Genomic DNA, 7359 nt, shown 5'->3' with positions numbered 1-7359 from the left:
TAATATTCCTAGGAGTTTTCTTTTTGGGATCTTTTTCAGGAGGTGATAAGTGGATTCTTTCAACCTCTATTTTGCCCTCTGGTTCTAAAACATTGGGGCAGTTTTCCTTGAGCATTTCTTGGAGGATAATTTTTAAATTATCTCTCCTGGATCTATTTTCCAGGTCAGTGGTTTTTCCCATGAGATATTTCACATTGCCTTCTATTCTTTCATTTGTTGGATCTGTTTAACAGCATCTTGATTTCTCAAAAAGTCACTAGCTTCCATTTGCTCCAATCTAATTCTGAAGGAATGATTCTCCTCAATGAGCTTTTGAGATTCTTTTTCCATCTGGCAAATTCAGCTTTTTAAAGCATTCTTCTCTTCATTGCCTTTTTGAGCCTCTTTTGCCATTTGAGTTAGTCTATTTTTTAAGGTGTTATTTTCCTCAGTCAGGCTATTATTGACTCTCATTTCATAATTTTCTTGCATTGTTCTCATTTCTCTTCCCAATTTTTCCCCCACTTCTCTTATTTGCTTCTTAAGGTCCTCTATGGCCTGTAACCAGCTCATATTTTCCTTTGAAGCTTTTGGTGCAGGGGTTCTGACTTCACTGTCTTCCTCCTGTTCAATGCTTTGATCCTTTTTGTCACAAATATAGGAGTGTAAAGTTGGGGTACTCTATTTATTTTGCTTCCTTTGCCTACTCATGTCACCCCTCAAGTCACTTGACCCCTGGGCTTTTTGCCACAGTAGGACTCTGCCACCAGACAGGGGAGCTTCCATCCCAAATGCTGGGGTTTTTTCAGCTGCCAAATTATTAGTTGGGTGCCCTCTCTGAAGCCTACATATGCTCTGGCAAGCTGTTCACACACCCCAGGACCTCCACCCTAGACTGCAATTCAGATCCAGGCAGATTAAAGCAAAAGCGATCACCCCTCAGACTGTTTTCTTGTTCCCCTTACAATCTGCAGGCCAGGAGCTGAAGCTGTCACTTAGCGGTGGCTACACAGCCACAGCGCCTCAGCAGCTTCTCCTCCCGAATATACATAGGTATATTATGTACAGGTATATATAGATAGAGGGCACAGGACCAATTTAATAGGAAGGGATGATACTTAAATGGTGAAATTAAGAGGTGAGAGAGGAATGTAACGAGAGGAGATGGGGAGAGACAGAATGGGGTAAACTGCCTCATATAGAAGAGGCAAGGGAAAATGGTTACAATGGAGGGGAAGGACAGGAAGGCAAAAGGCAAAACCTTATTCTTGTTGAATTTGGTTCAGGGAGAGAATGACATACACACTAAATATGGTATCTCACCTTACAGGACAGTAGGGGGGAAGAGGATGAGAGGGGGGATGATGGAAGGGAAGGCAGGCTGAGGGGGGAGGGAAGTTGGAAGCACCCACTTTTGAAAAGGGATGGGATCAAAGTAGAGAATACAACAAGTGGGTGTTGGGATAGGAGGGAGGGAAATATAGTCAGTCTTTTACAATATATCTACTATGGTAATGTTTTGCATAGCTACACATGTACAACCTATACTGAATTGCTTATCTTCCAGTAAGAGTGGGTGACAAGGGAGGAAGGGAATGAATCTGGAATTCAAAGTTTTAAAATCAAATGTTTAAATATATATAAATACTATTATTAATGCTATTTTACATGTAATTGGGAAATAAGATATGCAGGCATTGGGGCATAGAGATCCACCATGCCCTACTGGAAAAGTCAAAGAGGGTTTGGGAGAAGATATGGGAGAGAGCAGACTGGAGGAGGAGATATCATGTGGGACCGCTCTTTTGGGTCAGTGGGTAGGGGAAAAACAGGGGGAAAATTTGTAACTTAAAATCTGGCGGAAATGAATGATGTAAACCAGAAGTTAATAAAGCATTTGAAAAAAAAAAATGTATATGTATGTGTGCATATGTGTACATATATTATTTTCTCCAAACAGCATGTTAAACAGTTTTTTTTTAACTTTTAACAAAAGTTTTGAATTCCAAATTCTACCTTTCTCTCTCTCCTTTCCCTCCCCCCACAGAGGATAAGCCATCTGATATATTTTACTCATGTGCAATCATGTAAAACATTTTCACATTCGTCATAATTTATAGGATGTAGTATCACTTTTGTGATCTACTTGTACTCCCCCTAGAAGGAAACTCAATTTGGGATTGCTAGATATGCAACTCTTTCACATTAGACCTACACCACCCAAATAACTAATGGAAGGCAATGTCTAACTCTTTGTTATTCCTCATCATATCTCAATTTCTTGCTTTAGCTTCAGGGGCTATGTGCACAATCCTTGGTCAGAAGAATTCTTGAGAATCCTCTTCAGAATCCTCCAGAAGGCTGAGGTTCCAAAACTCCTTCCATTTGGCCATGTGATTCTATTCACCATGACTGTCATCTCTTGGACAAAGAAATTATGACAGCACTACTCCATGACTGAGTCCAGGAACTTCCCCCCGCTCTTCAGGCCACATTGATCAGAATATTTATAATGTGCCTGTGCCCCAAGATAACCATTAGTGGCTCCCAGGGTATGGTGGGGGGATCATGTACATGCACAAGCTGTCCTCTTTTTAAACCCAGGTCTACTCTTATCCTTGCTATGCTCTCATCTATGTTCAGTTTTCTTAGGATCTCTCCCAAAGGGCCAGTCTACAACTGACTTCAGTTCATCATGCAGTATTAGCTACATGTCAGAGGGATGTAGTCAGAGGCAACCACTGAATTGCCAATCAGTCCACAGCAGCCCAAGTCAATCAGTTAATTCCCAACCAATGGCACTTAAGATGTTCTCATGCTCAATGAATTGTTAATGTGCATGCCCAGGAAATGTCCCCCAGTCCTCTCAGTGATTGGCCATAGATATACCCCTCATAGGATGATTCAAAGTCTCCCCAAAATACTTACTGTCCTGTGAGCTCATAAAGTTGAACAGGCAGCCAGCTCTCCCAAGCAATCACCCACAAAAACGATGTAAATTCTTCATATACTTAATTTTCCTTTTTTGCTAGAATACTCTCTTTTCAGGTAATCCTTTAGTATTCTAAGGCTACTTGTAATCAACATGCTGTCATCTGCTAACAGGGACATTTGGAGATAGTCTTCTTCATTTATAAGAACTCTCTCTTTCATTAGGAATTTGTTTAAGACATCGACCCCACCATCGGCAAATATCTGTCCAATATATTACCCTTGCTTAATGTTAATAATGTTTAAAAATATGTTAAAGTTGGGGTGGCTAGGTGGTGCAGTGGATAGAGCACCAGCCCTGGAGTCAGAAGGACCTGAGTTCACATATGACCTCAGACACTTAACACAAAAACTAGCTGTGTGACATTGGGCAAGTCACTTAACCCCAATTGCCCTCAAAAAGCAAAAAAAAAAAAAATTTAAAGTTACCTCTGCTGTTGAACATGAGGAATCTTGAGTGGTTTGAAAATGTAAATGGGGCATAAAAGGGGAAAAAAAGAAAATGTAAATGGTAAAGAGTTGTTGGAGAACCTTTAAGTCTATGCTTTGCTCTCTATAGTCAAATGCTTTTTTTCCACAGTCAATAAACAATAAACAAAGAGGGACATTGTATTCTCTATATTCCTTAGTAAATTTTACAACTGCAGGCATAGCATGGGTAGGAAAATCATATAAGAAAACCTGTCTGACCCCTTTTCACATTTTTATCAAGTCAACCCTTGATAGGGTTGAACTATTCTTTTAAAGATTTTATAGGCATAAAACAAGCATACTTATCAGTAATGCTTGGTTTTGACCCAGTTACTTTTAGGTAAGGAATAATTAGGGGTAGCTATTGTGATCTGTTATTGCATTGATATTGGATACTTCCAAATGAGGAAACTTCCCCTTATTACCTGGCACCTTTGCTGAAACTTAAAATTTTAGAGAGTTTCCTAGAGCTCTAAAATGTCAAGTGATTTTCCTGGGGTCATATTGTCAGCATATATCAGAGATCACACTTGAACCAAGGTCTTGTGGGCTCACTTATCCATTACCCCATGCTGCTTCTATAACCATTACCATCCTTCTCCCATTTTGGGAGAATCTTTACTTGAGAACATCTTGAAAATCACTCCTTGTATCTTAAATTTTGTAACCATTACTGCAGATTTCCTTTGTGTATAGTTGGTTAGGTACTGCTGCTCTTACTAATTTCATTTTCTGAAGTAGTTTCCATTTCCTCATATAATACATCAAGTAATGAGGTATTAGAATCTAAATGTGGTGGTTCTGATGAGGTGCAGGCTCTGGGACTATTGTTGATGGGAAGAAATTGCTAAAGAAACACTAGGAAATCTGTTGATTTTGCATCTGCTGTTCTAGTTTTCTTCGTAAACACTTTTGGAATGTTTTGGTTTAGTTGGGTCTCATGCCAAGCTTTCTGCATACTCACTTTTCTTTCTACGGCCTTTCATTGTTCTATGAAGCAACATTTCTCACAATCTTTTGTCATGCTCCTAAGATTCTTTTGGCTCCTTTGACAACTGTTTTGCTTGGATCTGACTTTTTAAAGTTAAGACATGGTCATAATTAGGGTTAATGTTTTTTATCTCTCCCCATTTCCTATTTTTCAAAGTTAAAGGCTATTTTGAATAGGTCAAGTTGGAGATATAATTACAGAGTCTTCTTTTTATTATTTTCCTTGTTTTTTCTAATATGGTGTTAAATGTTGACCTTTGCTCTAACTAGTTAATTACTCAAAGACAACTGATTCTAATATGACTACCAGTTATTTCCTGTCTGTTAAGATTAGTCAGTTCCATTCTTTGTGACATTTTCTGGTAATTGCTATGTCCAGCGGCTTCTGATTTTCTTCACCCCACCCCATTTGACCCTTTCAAAATGTCTTCATTGACTTTTTCAAATGTCTTCATTGACTCTTTCACATCTAGGATAAAATACAAAATCCTTAGCCTGGCATTCAGTCTTCCATAATCTGGCTCCCATCTACCTTTACAGTAAACTTTTCTATTATTCTCCTTTGCTATTTTCCATTCCAGGCAAACTAGGCTGCTACCTAGTCCCCATATAGTATGACATTCCATTGTTCAATTCATGCTTTTGTATAAGAAGTTCTCCATATCTGGAAAGCACTTCTTTGCTCACCTCTACCTTAGAAATCTTTAGCTTACTGGGGGGAGGCTTTTCCTTATCTTCCCTTCTTTTTCCCCACCTCTCCAGTCCTTAGCTTTAGCAATCACCTGACTTGACCTGTCCCACCCCTCTTAAATTACTTATATTAGATTGTATTTATTTGTATACATGTTAGAGTCTCTGATATAGAATGTAAACATCTTAGACAGTGGGGCTTTTTGTTTTTATCCAGTGCCTAGCCAGATGCTTTGCTAAGTGGGTACTTAATAAATTTGTTGGGGCAGCTAGGTGGTACAGTGGATAAAACACTGGCCCTGGAGTCAGGAAGACCTGAGTTCAAATCCAGCCTCAGACACTTCCTAGTTGTATGATCCTGGGCAAGTCTCTTAACCCCAATTTCCTCAACAACAACAAAGCATTGAATTGATTTGATTTCCTTCTTGAAGAACATAATGCTGTTACATAGCTGTGAAACTTCTGAGTCATCTACAAATCTTTGGCCTATTCTATGTCTCAATACTAGGCCATATTTTACAACACTTTTTTTGCCTTCTTCCTTTGCACTGCTATCATGCATCAAGGAACTGGTTGACTTTCATTGGATAGAAATCATCAAGTTCTTCACAAATCTTTCCTACTATTCATCCTTTCCAGAAGATGGTTTATTTATTGTTATGAGGCTTTTTTATATTCATCATGGGTGGTACAAAGTGAGATGGCCAAGTGTTCCATGAGATGAGGTTGCTTTTGACTATTGACACACAATGATACTGCATCAATTCTTTTATTGTTTCTCCAAATAGACTGCTAGGAAGCTCTCTTCCATTTGTCTGTATTTTTTTTTTCATCTTTTCTGGTTCTACTTGGAAAGAGACTACCAGCAACAATGTTACTCATTTCTTTCAGTAGTGTATCAACAGGGTCATTAGACAAAGATATCAAATTTAGAGTCACATGTTTAAATGAATGTTTACAAAGTATCTAGAAACTGTCCCTCACTCCACTACCATGACTGTTTTAACAGAAGGGTCTCGCAGGAATCAGGGTCTTTTTTTTTTTTTTTGTATATAGACATTTAAATTGGCAATGTGGTTTAAAAAAAATCCTGTCACCTAATAACCCATGTACTAGAGATAAACCTCATCATATTTAAGTAGGTTCTCAAGTCAGCAGACACCACCTGGTTCCAGGCCTACCCTCAAGTCTTTTAGACTTGGTGTCATTTGCCATAGGGTGTGTTCTGCCGGTTTAGGTTTCCAGAACCTAGGTTTAATTCCACACCATATTGTGGTATTCTAGTCAATTTATTTTCACCATTGATTTAACTATTGATACTCCAAATGTGAGACTGTTGAAGTTTAGGAGTGATCAGGACCCCAAAATACCAACATTTGGGCCCTGCCAAATGAATTTAACTCAAGCCTTCTCTCAATCAAAACCAAACAAAGTTTATTAAAGATTTGCCATATTGGGTAGACTCATAAGGAGCCTGAGTATTTGTGACACAGATGAGGTACAAGCTCTGGGAACCCCCTTGAGCTCTCCTTGAATCTTCACATGTAAGGCATTTGCCTGAGGCCATAGACCTGTCATCATGGCTCTGCCCAAATCTTTAGCTGACCTCATTGACTCCTCCTGAAGACCCTCCCCAAACTCCTCCTCTAGACCACCCCTAGATTCCTCACACAACCTTTCTGTATATAACACCCCATCTTGCCTCCATGTGGTGTGAGAGCACCATAGAATTTTCTAACACAGACTTGCTCTGTGTCAGATGATTCTGGCCTGCTTGTCCAATACAAACCTCACAGACACTGAGGCTCCTTAAGAGTCTACCCAATATGGCAAATCTTTACTGTTTTGTTTTGATTGAGAGAAGCTTGAGTCAAATTCATTCGGCAGGACCTGGCATGTTGGTGTTTTGGGGTCTCGAGGACCCCTAACTCTATACCTCATCATCTTATGATGACCCTGTAATGCCAAGCAAAGGCAACTTCCAAAGTTCAGAATACTAGTATAGTAACTCTCTGTTTATTCAGTGACAAATTAAAGCAAAACATTCACAGAACAGAGAAAATCAAAATACAGTGTAACTATGTCATTTAGCAAGTTTTCAATTCAATCAAAGTATCTCCATTCAATCACAAAGTATAGAGTCAAAGTATCCCGCCCCTGGCTAGTATATTCATTTAGTCAGTCACATAGTCTCTCTTCTCAAATGGAGATTAGTTTCCAATCATAAACAAAGTACAT

The sequence above is a fragment of the Petaurus breviceps genome, unplaced genomic scaffold, assembly GCF_028583685.1.
Source record: "Petaurus breviceps papuanus isolate PSGF00001 unplaced genomic scaffold, PetGlider_PUasm1.0 37, whole genome shotgun sequence".
NCBI lineage: Eukaryota > Metazoa > Chordata > Mammalia > Diprotodontia > Petauridae > Petaurus > Petaurus breviceps.
This window is presented reverse-complemented; position numbering follows the sequence as displayed.